General features: G+C 36.8%; 1 protein-coding gene and 1 pseudogene across 1 annotated transcript in view; both read left to right on the forward strand.

Annotated features, from left to right (window-relative positions):
* Positions 1 to 15,330, forward strand: part of KIAA1210 (KIAA1210 ortholog) — a 332,344-nt gene that overhangs the window by 72,362 nt on the left and 244,652 nt on the right. The window lies entirely within an intron of this gene.
* Positions 1,226 to 3,347, forward strand: LOC120586047 (actin-related protein 2/3 complex subunit 2-like; annotated as a pseudogene).

Raw genomic sequence — 15,330 nt, forward strand, 5'->3', positions numbered from 1 at the left:
ATCATTGGCACTACTATCTCCCATTCAGTGGGTTGTCTTTTAATTTTGATGTTTTCTTTTTTGTTTTGATGTTTTCCTTTGCTGTGCAGAAACTTTTTAGTTTAATGTAGTCCCGTTTGCTTATTTTATTTTGTTTCCTCTGCCCAAGAAGGTATATCAGAAAAAATATTACTAAGAGCAATGTCAGAGAGTTTACTACCTATGTTTTCTTCTAGAATTTTAATGGTTTCAGGTCTTACATTAAAGTCTTTAATCCATTTTGAGTTTATTTTTGTATATGGTGTAAGAACTTCTTATTCTATTAGTAGCTATTAATCATACACAATTGGTCAGGGCCATATCAACTGCTCCTGTGGTTCAGTCACTTCATCTGACCACTGACTTCAGCAACTACCCAAGTCAGTGAGCTGCCTTGGATCAGAGCTTTGTCTGTTAATCACAGAGGGCACCAAGTACCTGCCACATAGCAGGAACTAAACAACTATTTATTGAATGAATGAAGAATAAGCAAGTGATCGAATAAATCACTGAAGACTTATTTGTAAACTTTGCTTGTGGTCCAGTTTGTCCAAATATTCACAAGAAAGCAGGTTGTAACTGCTCTTGCAGTAAAGTAATAAGATACTTTTAAAAAACTTACACAGGTAATACAGTCTCATCATTGAAGATTCAAACATTCTAGAAGTATACAGAACAGAGGTCCTTATTACTCTCCCTCTCACCACATGAATCTCAGTCCCTTCCATAGAAGTAACCACTGTTATCATTTCAGTGGGCATAATTCCCATCTACTTTCCATGTAATATGTGTGTTCATATGTGCATATGCATTTCCTCCATAAGTGGAATTACAGTATGTTTATTGTTTTGCAACTTGTTTTTTCAGATTTAGCAATATGTCATGAACATCTTTCCATGTCAGTATATCTACTTCAGTATATCTACATTTTTTAATGACTGCTTAGTACTCCATAACATCGACATACCATATTTCATATAACTAGTCCTTGGTAGGTATTTCAGTGGTCTATAGTTTGTCTCTAATAGAAACATTGCTGTAATAAATATCCTTGATTTTTATATATATGTGTATACACACACACACACACACACACACATATATATATATAGAGAGCGCTCTTTATAATAAATTATATATATTAAATAATATACATAAATTATATATAACATATGCTTTATTATTCCATAAGACTAGTCTTCCCTGCCCCATTATCCTCCCTTTTCAGCAGTTTTCTGGTTACTCTTCCTTGTTTGTTTTTCCATATGATCATTAGAAAGTTTCCCTAGCCCCTAAAGTAGGCAGTTTTACTGGGATTATGTTAAATCTATTAACTTAGGAAGAATTGATATATTTTGATGTCTTGTATTCCTATCCAAAAATATGTCTATTTGTTATTGTCTGAAGTTTGTAAAAATATTTTATTTAAAAATTATTACAAAATTAATAAATATCTATCGTAGAGACTTTAAACCACTTAGAGCTGTATAAAGTAAAAATTAAAAGCTTTCTGACCTCTTCTCCTGCCCCATTCTCACTGCCCTTAGGTGACTACTGTTATCAGGTCATGGTGTTTTAGTCTCTCACTTCTTTAAAACAATAAGATTATGCTTTTTGTGTGATCTACAACTTGCTTATTCCACTTAAACTATTTCCTGAATAACTTCCTGTGTCAGCACATACAGTGCTGCCTCAATCTTTTTAAGTTGTTGCAGCACATTATACTCTGTGGACATACCATATTTTTTTAACAAATGTTAAAGAAATAACATTTGTGATAGATATTTGGGTGTGCCCAAATTTTACTAATATAAACCATTTTATAATAAACATCCTTATGATATAGTGTTATACACATTATGTGAATATTTTTGTAGGATAAATTCTTAGCAATGGAATTGCTCATGTCAAAAGGTATTGCGCAGAGAGCGGAAGTGGCTGTCTAGGGCCAGGGTCTGGGCGGGGACCCATTTTGTCTGTGAGGCAGCAGCAGCGGCGGTGGCTCAGCAGGCGGGTTCAGGCTTCTGGGGCGAGCTGCTGCCATGATCCTGCCGGAGATGAACAACCGCATCATCCAGGAGACACTCGCGCTCAAGTCTGAGAATGAGGCTGCTGGAAACAATCCAGAAGCAGTAGAAGTAACATTTGCTGATTTTGATGGGGTCCTCTATCATATTTCAAATCCTAATAGAGACAGAAGTGATGGTCAGTATTTCTTTGAAATTCTGTGAAGAACTTCAAGCACATGGTGTTGAATTTTTTGGTAAATCCAGAATCAGGATACAATGTCTCTTTGCTATACGACCTAGAAAATCTGCCTGCATCCACGGATTCCATTGTGCCTCAGGCTGGCACATTGAAATAGAATTGTTTTGCCTCTGTCTTTGAGAAATACTTCCAATTCCAAGAAGAGGGAAAGGAAGAACAGTGCAGTTAAACATTATAGGGATGATAAGACCATGTATGTTGAGTCTAAAAAGGACAGAGTCACAGTAGTTTTCAGCATAGTGTTTAAGAAGACGACAATGTGGTCATTGGAAAGGTGTTCATGTAGCAGTTCAAAGAAGGACGCAGAGCCAGCCCCACTGCCCCACAGGTCCTCTTTAGCCACAGGGAACATCCTTTGGAGCTGAAAGACACTGATGCTGCTGTGGGTGACAACATTGGCTATATTACCTTCATGCTGTTCCTTCGCCACACCAATGCCAGTGCTGGAGACAACACCATCAACCTGATCCACACATTCTGGGACTACCTGCACTACCACACCAAATGCTCTAAGGCCTATATTCACACACGTATTGCAGGCAAAAACATCCAACTTCCTCAAGGTGCCGAACCATGCACACCCAGATGCTGAGAAGAAATTAAAACAATCAGGTAGAAGATGTTTTCATCCCGCTAACTATTGGGAACAAGAAGAGGAAGTGGCTGGCAACTGAAGGCTGGAACACATACTACTGGATAATCGTAGCTTTTAGTGTTGCACCTCATCAGGTTCTTAAGGGATTCTCCATTTTGGTTCCATTTTGTATATGTTTCGAAAATATGTAGAAACGAGCTGTGTTTGCACGGGCGTCATAGTTCCCAAGTATTAAAAAAAAAAAAATTCCACTTGAACGACTTAATTCTTTTTCTTTATCTTCCCTCCCTCACTCCCCTTCCCTTCTACCCGCCTTCCAATCCATTTCGCTCTGCAATATGTTACTGGTAATGAGTTGCAGGATAATGTAATCTTAATTTGTTTTCTCCTAAATATTTGAGTTCAAAACTTCTGTATCTAAAGAAATACGGTTGGGGTCATTAATAAAGAAAATCTTTCTATCTTAGAAAAAAAGATATCATGCATTTAAAATTTCAATTAATATTGCCAAATTGCATCCCCGAAAGTTTTTACTAATGGTAAAAGAGCATGCACGTTTTTTCAAAATCTTGTTAACACTGGAGTTATTAATCTTTTTAATATTTGCTGATCTATAGTTTTCATCTATTTCTGAATTAATGTTTAAGTTGAGCATCTTTTCATCTATTTGTTGGCCATTCGTAATTTGTGTTCTGTGATTTACCAATTTCTGTCTTTTACCAATTTGTCTATATTTGTTTTGTCTTTTCTTATTGACTTATAACAGTCCTTTGTATATTACTAATATTAGTCATTTGCTTTTCATTTTTGTTGCAAATATTTCCCTGAATTTTATGCCTTTTGGTTTTCCTAATGATGTGCTTTGGCTATTTACATGCCTTAAAATTGTTTGTAGCCAAATGTTTAAATCTTTTTCCTCTTTGTTTTCTGAATTCCACAATTACTGAAATATTCTCCCATATTTTATTTTACTCCCTGTATTGCTTTATTTCTAAATTTAAATCTTAACTCTATTTTAAAATATTTTTGTGTAGGAGATGAGACAGGGATCCAACTTCGTATGTTTCTCTATGACTGATGAGTTAAGGATCTTTAGCTGTGAGTAAAGGAGCTAACTCAAACTAGCTTGATGGAGGATAGGGGTCAGGGAGGGAATTTATTATGAGAATATGAACTATTTCCTTGAAACCCTAGATCTGGGATAATTTAATCTAAAGGGCTGGAATCCGGGAAGAAAAAGAATATAAAGAGTATATAAAAGTATATAAAAGAATATAAAGAGTATGTCCAGAATATAAAGAGTAATTTCTTTCTATTTCTCATCTCTGCTGCTCTCAGCTTTCTCTGCTACTTGGTCCTGTTAGTAGAGGCTGGCTGGCCCTACCAAAGCTCAACAACTAAGGTTTTAGGTCTCCTCCTTTCAAGATGCCAACCCTTCAGACTGGAAGAGACTCTGATTAGTCTAGCTTGGGTCAGGGGTTAGCCTCTGATCCAATCAGCTACAGCTGGGGGACATGGGTCACCTCACGTAAACATGGCTCTTGTGAACTCAATCCTGAAACCTTATGGATTGGAATGGAAAAAATAGAGAAGGGGAAAGTTCTCTAGGAGGAATCATTGTAACCTGGGCAGACACATTTACTATACTATTTGTCCTAGTGTCATATTTGAACAGTGTATCTTATACTTACAAGTGGTCTTTTTTACTCTCCTGAATGACTTTCGCACTGCATTCACAGTGACAGGTGAACAAGGTTAAATTGCTAAAGGACACTCACAGGATCTAAATGATAATGCTCACAAATGTAGAGGTTATTACAGGAAAAGGATACAGCAAGGGGTCTCATTGTCCTCCTCTCTAAGGGCTGTGGCAGGACACTTTATCACTCAGACAGGGACGACTTACATATGCATGGAATACCTCAGAACCGGCGAGTCTAAAATGCAGTCTTGGTTGGAGTATTTTATATTTTTTCCAGTCACCTAGAATTTCCAGGCTCAACAGTAGAGCTCTGGGGTAGAGGGGCAGGTGTCACATTAAGACCAGGTGCAAAACATCAAGCTCACTGTTATCAATACGTAAGTACAAACCACCTTGCATCTCCTCAAAACCATGGTTGCTAAACACCATTAACCAGTATGTTTCTTGCCTTCATGAGGGGTCAGTGCCCTGTGGGAACTTTAATAAAACAGCTCAGGCTAATTCTAGACCTACTGGAATTAACCTCACAGTATACAACTTTTTCCTTTCTTCTCAAGCCTCTGTACCCTCTCTCCCATCTTTACTCTCAGCTGCTAACCTTGCTTCCTATTTTACTGAGGAAATAGGAGCAAAAGTAAACTTGTGCAAGCTCTCATCTTCACAACCTACACTCTTACCAGCAACAGTGTCTTTACTTACTGCTGGCCCTCCTGTTGCTATAAAACAATTTTCTATGATTCTATGTATGGCCTATCTCTCTCTGTGTGCCCTAGACTTCGTCCCCTTTCTCCTACTCAAGGACCTCACTTCAGCAGTTTTTCTTTCTCTCCATCGCATCATTCTCATCAACATACACAGATGTTATTTCTACTCCCCATCTTAAGACTTTCTCTTGAACTCACTTCCTCTTCTAGTTACTATATTTTCTCTTTCTCTGCTCCCCTCTAAAACAAAGTTTCTAGAGAAGTTGCCTGTTCTTGCGTCTCTAATTCCTGTCATTCCATTCTCTCTGGAACCCACACCAGCCATTCTTTCATTCTTACTACTCTGCTAAAACTGCACATAACAGCCTCCCCTACAACAACAAACAATCTGACCCAAACTGTCAATAGTGCCCATATTGAGAAACCCTGCTGTATCTGGTTTACTCTTTCCCAGATAGCTACATGGCTCATGCTTTCACCTCCTGCTCTTTGCTGAAATGTCACCTTCTCAGAGATGACAGCTCTATTTAAAATTGCAGTCTTTCAAACCCCCATTTCTCTTTCTTGCCTGAGTTTTCTCAAAAGTGCTGATCACTGTCTGATGTACTAAATATTTTATTTATTGTTTGTTTCCTCCGTGAGCATTTAAACTCCACTTAGGGCAAAAATTTTTGAGTGTTGCATGTCTACATCAGATGTGGCTCAATAAATATTTGTTAAATGAATGAATCAATGCCGACTTTATCATATAGGATTATCCTCTCCCATATAGATGAATCTGTTTATATACTCCATTCTGATCCATTAAACTGTCACTTCCTGTATCACGCTCTTTTAATTCCTGTGGCTTTAAAATACACTTTACTATCTGGTAAGATTAATCTCCACTTATTACCCTTTGTTTTCCAGATTTTAATGTATTTTATGATAGTTTTGTCAAGTTCCCCATCTTTCCCTTCAGAGAATTTCTTTCTAGAATTTTGTTTGCGTGTGTGTTAGGTTTCTAGATTAATGTATGGAGAACTAACGTTGTTATAATGTTGACTCTTCCTGTTTAAGAATAAAATGTCTCCATTTATTGATGTCTTATTTTATGTCCCACAAGAGTTTTTTATAGTTTTCTTTATATAGGTCCTCCTGAACGTTTCTTGTTTATTCCTAGATATTTTATGGCTTTATTACTATTATATGGGACAATCTCATAACTAGCCAATTCAGATAAGTAAGAGGAAAAAAATTAAATAGACAATGTTCTTTTTCCTGGTTTTGCTTCCCTAACAGGAATGCCTGAAGTAGCTGTTTCTACATTATGATATTTTAACAATTTCACAGTTTCTTGTGATTTGAAAGATTTCATAAACTTTTTTTTTTTTTTTTGCAGTAATTGAAGCCTGGATGCTCTATTTAGTTTTCCTTACTTTGGACACTTATTGAATTTAAAATTTACCTCTAAAACACCTAGACTATTTTGGGAAGGAAACAAGATTGAGAATTCTTTATTCTGTGGGTAATTGACAGCATTTTTTGGAGTTAATTTGTTGATCATTAAGAAAATTACTTTAACAAATCATTTCACGCTGAAATTCTTTTGTGTTAGCTTTTAGGTTTGAAGAAAGTTCACCTTGCAATATTCAAACACTGTATAAGCCACTTCATTTAATGGACCAGTAGTGGTTTCTAACCAGCGCAAGGCAAAACCATTTTACCTTAAGAGTTTTCAAAAAACTTCACAATTAAAAAATATTCTGGAAAGGAATTACTTTATTCCAAGTCTGCTTTATAAATGGAATGAATTAAAATTCATTCAAAGCTAGAAAACTGTGTTACTACCATTTTATGTAATTTGTATGCTGAAAATGTTACATTTCACAAAAGGGCTTAAAAAGCCCATAATAGGCTGTCTTACTCATATTTGTTCTCTTGTTAGTTAGAGAAAGCACATGGTCCCATTAGCCCCCGGGCATTGTGAGGTAAATACACAGATGCATTCACTAAATATGTAGAAGTCTCATTTAGGGAGTCATTTCTGTCAGTAATATAAAGAGAAATGTCTTGATTAAAGTTGGGGGTGGGGAATGGCAATTTTGTCCCAATTGCAGATGCCTGATTAGCTATGAAAAGAGAACGTGTTTTCTCTAAGCTTTGGGTTAATAATCTTAAAATCTATTTCTGTAGCTCTTGTTAAAAAACAATCAGATGTGACATTGAAGGCAGAAACCATTAAAAGAAAACAGTGAAAGCTTAAACCACATTAAATAAAACAACCAAACTCTATGAAAACACCACAAATTATGTTGCAAGTCAAACAGCATTTTTGGAAAACATATTTGCAACATATATACAAGTTTCTAACTAATTGATTAAAATAAAAAAGACACATGGTCAAATAGAAAAATTGGCAAAGGCCTTAGTTGTAATACAAAAGAAGACATACAAATGGAATTAAACATGAAAAGCTGTTCTGTTTCACTGGTGATCAGAGACATGCAAATTAAAATAATATTGCTATTTTAGATTAAAAATTATGAGTGTCCAGTGCTTAAAAACATGTGGGGGTAAGGGTAGTTCTCATATATTACTGATGAGAAAGTGAGGTGAGAACAATTTGGCAATAAGCGTCAAAACTGACAATGTGTATACTCTTCATTTAGCAATTTCAGAATTCAGAAATCTATCTTAGAGGCATATTTTGCCTCTAAGTGCACAAAAATGTATGTTTAAAGATATTCATTACAGTGTTACTTATAATTGCCAAGATTAACAGCCTAAATGTTCATCAGAAGGGAACTGGATAAAGAAATTATAGTAATACACTAAACAACTTTTAAATATAATAAAGTAGATCTACATGTGCTGATAGGGAACAAACCCAAGAGCTTTTACTGAGAAAAGCAGATCCCAAAGCACCAAGTAAGGTCACTATCTCTAATTCTACTCCTTCTATTCTCTCTGACTCACTCCAAGCAACTCTTGGCAAGTTCTCTGTTACCATTGACTTTGGTGATGCTAACGTTCAATATCAGGTCTAATGTGCAATTCTCAGTCCTCACATTACTTGAAATAGTTGATCAGTCCATCCTCTTTGAAACAATTTTCTCACTTGGCTTGCAGGATCCCACACTCTCCTGGTTTCTTTTGGTCCAACTGGCTTCTTTCTCCATCTCCTTTATTCATTCCTCTTCCATTCTCCAGCTTCCTCAATAATAGAGTTTCAAGGGCTTCATCCCAGCCCACCTCTTTTCTCTCTTCTCACTCCATATTATTCTCATGGCTTCAAATACATTCCATGTGCTGTTGTCTCCTTAATTTACTTCTTCAGCCAATCCTCTCTATGTGAACTCCAGACTCATATAGCCAACTGCCTACCAGACATCTTCTCTTAGCTGTCTAGTAGACACCTTAAACCTTTTCTGTTCCAAACCGATCCTCTGATTCTCACCCCGAAAGCTTCTCTTCCCTTAATCTTCTATATCTCAGTAAACGGCCACTTCACTCTAATTGCTCAGGACAAAAACCTGGGTATCATCTTTGACTCCTCTCTCTCTCATACTCTATGTCTAATATCAAATTTACTGTGAAGCCAATGAAGCTTAAGCATCAGAGCCCCTAACTTGTAGCAGCTTCTTACAAAGCTCCAACAGTGGAATAACATGGTTATATGCTTTTGTAAAATTTGCCAAAGTGAAATATTTTAATTGCAATCAGTTAAGATAGCTCTCTTGCCACTCCAGCTGTCCCTCTGTCACTTTTCCCCTCAAGGTGGGGTTGCCAAAGTGTCTGTAGACATTTTGGGGAAAGTCGAATTGGGTTTATATTTATTTGGGGTGTGAGCAGATATATTTACATGGCTTACAGTCATTTCTGTGTCATTGCTAGCCATCCCGGCATAGAAATGGCTTCTAGGAACACTTTTCCCTCATATTATGCTGACTAATGGTGTAGGGCCAAAGATCATATCTTGGTATTAATGTGTCCTACAATACTCAGCATTGGAAGAATGTGTAGTTGAGGAGAAATAAAATTTGGAATGTACAGAGCTAGAAATTAGCCTGTTGAAAATTCTTCCATTCACTGGGCATATAAAACTACATATGGAGGGTTCAGTACTGCCTAGTCAGAATGGGGATTTTCTTCTGTTACTAAAACACTCACTAATGCAACATACACAACTGTAAATGCACCATCCACTTTTATTTTTTTACCTGTGGTAAAAACACTTAACATGAGATCTACCCTATTAACAAAATTTTAAGTGTATAGTATGTTATTATTGACTATGGGTACTATGTTTTATAGCAGACCTGTAGAACTTATACAATTTACATAACTGAAATTTATACCCATTGAACAACTTCCCATTACCCACCTCCCTGCAGCTCCTGTCAACAGGTTTCTAACAATTTCACAGTTTCTTGTGATCTGAAAGATTTTGTGAACTTTTGTGTGTGTGTGCGTGTGTGTGTGCGTGTGTGTGTGTGTGTGCAGCAATTGAAGCCTGTGGGTAGTTGACAGCATTTTTTTGAGTTTCCACCATTCTATTCTTTGCTTCTGAATTTGACTGTTTTAGATACTATATAAGTGGAATTATGCAATATTAGTCTTATTTCACTTACCACGATGTTCTCAAGGTTCATTCCTGTTGTAGCATGTGAAAAGATTTCTTTCTTTTTTAAAGCTGAATAATATCCCATGGTATGTATATACCACATTTTGTTTATCCATTCATCTGTCAATAGACAATTAGGTTTTTTTCTATAACTTGGATGTTGTGAATAGTGCTGCAATGAACATGGGAGTGCAGATATCTCTTTGGAGTCCTGATTTCAACTCCTTTGACTATATTTCCAAAAGTGGGATTGCTGGATTATATGGAGATCTATTTTTAATTCTTCGAAGAAACTCCGTACTGTTTTTCATTTTGGATACAGTATGTTTTTATGGGAATTTTACAAAATAGAATTTATCAGAAATCCTATGTTTGCAGAGCACAAGCCTTTAACAGTACTACAAATTGTGATTTTTGTCTAGATATGAATTTGCGTGTTTTATGAATCTTAATATATTGGATCATATTTTAATGTATCTCACTCATCTTGTTCTGATGAAGTCTGGCAGTTTCAGATGAAATGGCACATGAAAGTGTCACAGACACAGTGAACTAGCCTGAAAAAAGAAGTGTCCCAGTCACAAAAAGCCCAAACATATTAATCAATAACTCAATGTATGGAATATTAAGAGTGATTTGATTATACAATTATATAACAATATAATGCAGTGTCAATTTTTACATGCATTTAAATTGCTCATTTAAATGTCTTATTTTCAGATCAATTTTGTATTTAATTTTTGAAAATTTTGATGAACGAAAATTTAAATATGATAAGAAGGAAGCCGAATATGTAAACTGAAACACAGATTAGCCTGTCAAAACCTGTCTTAATATTGTTACAATGGCAATTAAAAACTGTATCAAAGATAAAAATGAAATAAAAGTATTAATAATAAAGTACAAATTTTGATCAACTATGCTAGAGGAATTATCTTTCTATTCTTTCATAGAAAATATAAAATCATCATATAGGCAGGTGAATAAATAATATGCAACACCAGGCAAAATGGCATAGATGATAGTGGCTAGTTCATCTGCTCTTGCGACCACATCAAAGTTGTGATGGAAATATGGAGAAAATAGCAACCAGAGTCTCCTGGGGTCTAGATGAACAGAAGTACTACAACTTGGGAGGTAGGAGGGAGCGAAGATGTGACATGCCCTGTTCCGAGCAGTTGAGTGGGGCAGAGGCTACAGCAGCTGCAAACACTCCTCTTAAAGGGGCCGGGTCCACAATCGGTCTTTTGCAGTGATGGACTCATTTGCTCTGAACATCAGCACCGCGTCAGCTGCTCCGCGCAGGGCACCAAGGACTTACAGGGGGACAATGAATTGTTGGAGTGAGGGCCAGAGGTGAGGCTTTCTCCTGGGCAGAAATGCTGATGGTATCCATTGTTCCTCTGTTGAGCCCTCCCCACACCCAGTGTGAGGACTCAGCACCGCCATAGCTGAGATGTCATCAAACTGGATAACAGAAGTCCCTTTGCCCAGAGGATTCCCTGAAACTCTACCTCCTCCAACTCGTGCCCCCACCCAAGCCACAATCAGGCGTGTCCTTCATGCAACTTGCAGAGCCAGCTCCAAGATTCACACTGGTGGCAGCTGGCCTCGGTTTTTGGCATGGTTTCTTGAGGCAAGTATAAGTACAACCTGTGGATTGCTTGCTGAATCTTAACAGATGGCCCTGGAGGGGCACAGGCTTGGGCTAAATTTGGCCTGCAGCTGGGCCCCTTTCAGGACTATGCCACTAGACACCTACTACACAAATCCACACTAAAAAGACTGGGAGACTTAGGAGCTTTGCTTAGTACATAGAAATAGACACAGAAAGGCAGCCAAAATGGGAAGACAAAGAAACAGAAACCATATGAGAGAACAGAACAGAGAGCCAGGAATAATGGAGTTAAGCAATCTGACAGATGCAGAGTTCGAAATACTGGTTATGAAGATACTCAATGAACTTAGAGGAAGTGTAGATGAACTCAGTGAGAAATTTAAAAAGAGATAAAAGACATAAAAATGGAAATAGAAATTATAATGGGAACCAGTCAAAATGAAGAATACATTATCTAGGATGAAGAGGATATTAGAGGGAATTAACAGAGTAGATGAGAAGAGAATTGAACCACCAATATAGAGGATGAGGAAGCCAAGGACACTCAATCAGAATGGCAAGAAAAAAGAAGCCAATACTATAATAATAATTTAAGGAGTCTTCCGGACAAAATTAAGTGTAAAAGCATCTGTGTAACAGGGGTATCTGAAGGAGGAGAGGGAGAACAAAAAGTTGAAAAACTATTTGAAGAAATAATGATGGGAAACTTCTCTAACCTGGTGAAGGAAATAGACATACAACCACAGGAAGCTCAGAGAGTCCCAAGAAAGAGGAACTCAAAGAGGCCCACACCAAGACACATCATAATAAATTGCCAAAGGTTAAATACAAAGAGAGAATCTTAAAAGCAGCGAGAGAAAAGCAGTTAGTTACCTGCAAGGGAGCACCCATAAGACTGACAGCTGGTTTCTCAAAAGGAATTGCAGGACAGAAGGGCTTGGCACAAAATATTCAAAGTGATGAAAACTCAGGATCTACAATCAAGAATATTTTATCCAGCAAAGCTACCATTAGAGTCAGAGGACAGATAAAGAGCTTCCCAGACAAAAATAAGCTAAGGGGATTTATGAACACCACGCCTGTATTTACAGGAATTTTTGGAGGGACTTCTTTCAGAAGAAAAAAATATGTATCAAAATCATGAATAAAAAACGATAATAACTACATATCTATCAATGAGTACCTCAAAAGGAAAAGAATTAAGTGCTCCAACCAAAGGATAGGGTGGCCGAATGGATAAGAAAGCAAGACCCCTACATATGCTGCCTACAAGAGACTCACTTCAGATTAGAAGACATATGCAGACTAAAAGCAAGGGGATAGAAAAAGATATTGCCTTACAGGGATGGTTCAACATAAGCAAATCGATTCATGTGATAAACAATATAAACAAATTAAAAAAGAAGAAACATGCGATCATATTGATAGATGCAGAAAAAGCCTTCGACAAGATACAGCATCCATTTATGATCAAAACACTTAACAAAATCGGTTTAGAAGGTAAATAAACACCTTAACATAATAAAGGCCATCTATGACAAACCCTCAGCCAACATTATACTTAATGGTGAAAAACTAAAAACCTTCCAAGATCACGAACAAGGCAAAGCTGTCCACTATCACCACTGTATTCAATATAACATTGGAGGTCCTAGCAAGTGCAGTCACACAAGAGAAATATATAAAAGGCATCCAAATAGGAAATGAAGAATTCAAACTGTCACTATTTGTAGATGACATGATTCTCTATAAAGAAAACCCTAAAGAGTCCAGAAGAACACTGCTAAAAATAATAAGCAAATACAGTAAAGTCTCTGGATACAAAATCAATGCTCAAAAATTCATAGCGTTCCTATACTCTAATAACAAAGTGTTAGAAAAAGAAGTGGAAAAAATAATTCCTTTTGCAATTGCAAAAAAAGAATAAAATACCTAGGAATAAATTTAACGTAACATGTGAAGGACCTATATAATGAAAACTACAAGACCCTATTAAAAGTAATCGAAGCAGATACAAAGAAATGGAAAGATATTCTGTGTTCTTGGATTGGAAGAATCAACATAGTTAAAATGACCATATTACCTAACACATTATACAGATTTAATGCAATCCCCATCAAAATAGCATGGTTTTTTTTAAAGAAACAGAACAAAAAATCATCAGATTTGTATGGAAGCACAAAAGACCCTGAATTGCCAAAGCCATCCTGAGGAAAAAGAATGAGGCTGGAGGCATCTTTCTGCCCAACTTCAAATTACTACAAAGTGACAGTAATCAAAATGGCATGGTATTGGCAGCCAAGCAGACACATGGACAAGTAAAACAGAATCAAGAGTCCAGAAGTATACCCATATTTATATGGGCAAATAATTTTCAACAAAAATGGCGAAAAACATACAGTGGAGAAAGGAAAGCCTCTTCAATAAATGGTGCTGAAAAAACTGGAAAGCCACCTGCAAAGGAATGAAACTAGACTGTTGTCTATCACCACATACCAAAATTAACTCAAAATGGATTAAGGATCTAAATATAAGACCTGAAACAATAAAATGCATAGAAGCAAACATAGGAACTAAACTCAAGGACCTTAGACTTAAAGAGGATTTTATGAGTTTGACCTCAAAGTCAAGGGAACTAAAAGCAAAAATAAATGAATGGGACTACATCAAACTAAAAAGCTTCTGCTCCGCTAAACAAACCGTCAACAAGGTAAAGAGACAACCATCCGAATGGGAAAATATATTTGCAAGCAACGCCTCCGATAAGGGCCTAATATCCAAAATACACAAAGAACTTATATAACTCAATAACAACAAAAAAACAAACGATTCAATCAAAAAATGGCAGAGGTCCTGAACAGACACTTCTTCTAGAGGATATACAAAAGGCCAACAAACATATGAAAAGATGCTCAACATCGCTAGCTATTAGGGAAATGGAAATCAAAACTGCAATGAGATACCATCTCATATCTGTTAGAATAGCTATAATCAACAGAACAAGTAATAACAAATGCTGGACAGGATGCGGAGAAAAAGGAACCCTCATACGCTGCTGGTGGGACTGCAAATTGGTACAGCCACTATGGAAAACAGTGTGGAGATTCCTCAAAAAACTAAGAATTGATCTACCATGTGATCCACCAATCCCTCTACTGTGTATTTACCCCAACGGCTTGAAAACCCATATCTGAAAAGATATTTGCACACCAATGTTCATAGCAGCACTATTCACAGTGGCCAGGACATGGAAGCAACCGAAGTGTCCTATGATAGATGATTGGCTAAAGAAGCAGTGGTACATATATACAATGGAATATTACTCAGCCATAAGAAGAGATGAAATACTGCCATTTGCAACCATCTGGATGGACCGCAAGATAATCATGCTAAGTGAAATAAGCCAGACAGAAAAAGTTGAAAATCACATGATATCACTTATATGTGGGATATAAACCTAAAAGCAACAAATGAACAGGACAAACAAACAGAGACTCATGGACATGGACTATAGACTAATGTTTACCAGAGGGTAGGGAGTGGGGGAAGAGGGGGTAGGTAGATGGTTAAAGGGCATCAAATATAGGGGGGTAGCGGGAGGGTGAAGTGGGTAAAGGGGCTCAAATATATGGCATCTGAAGGAAACTGGACCTTGAGTAGTAAACACAATAGAATATACAGATGTCAAATTATAATGTACTCCTGAAAATTATATAATTGTATTAACGAATGTTACCCCAATAAACTTAATAAAAAATAAAGATATTGCCTTGATGGACCTAGATGGTATTGCGCTAAATGAAGTAAGTCAGATAGAGA

This window comes from Pteropus medius, unplaced genomic scaffold (genome assembly GCF_902729225.1).
Source record: "Pteropus medius unplaced genomic scaffold, Ma_sr-lr_union100, whole genome shotgun sequence".
NCBI lineage: Eukaryota > Metazoa > Chordata > Mammalia > Chiroptera > Pteropodidae > Pteropus > Pteropus medius.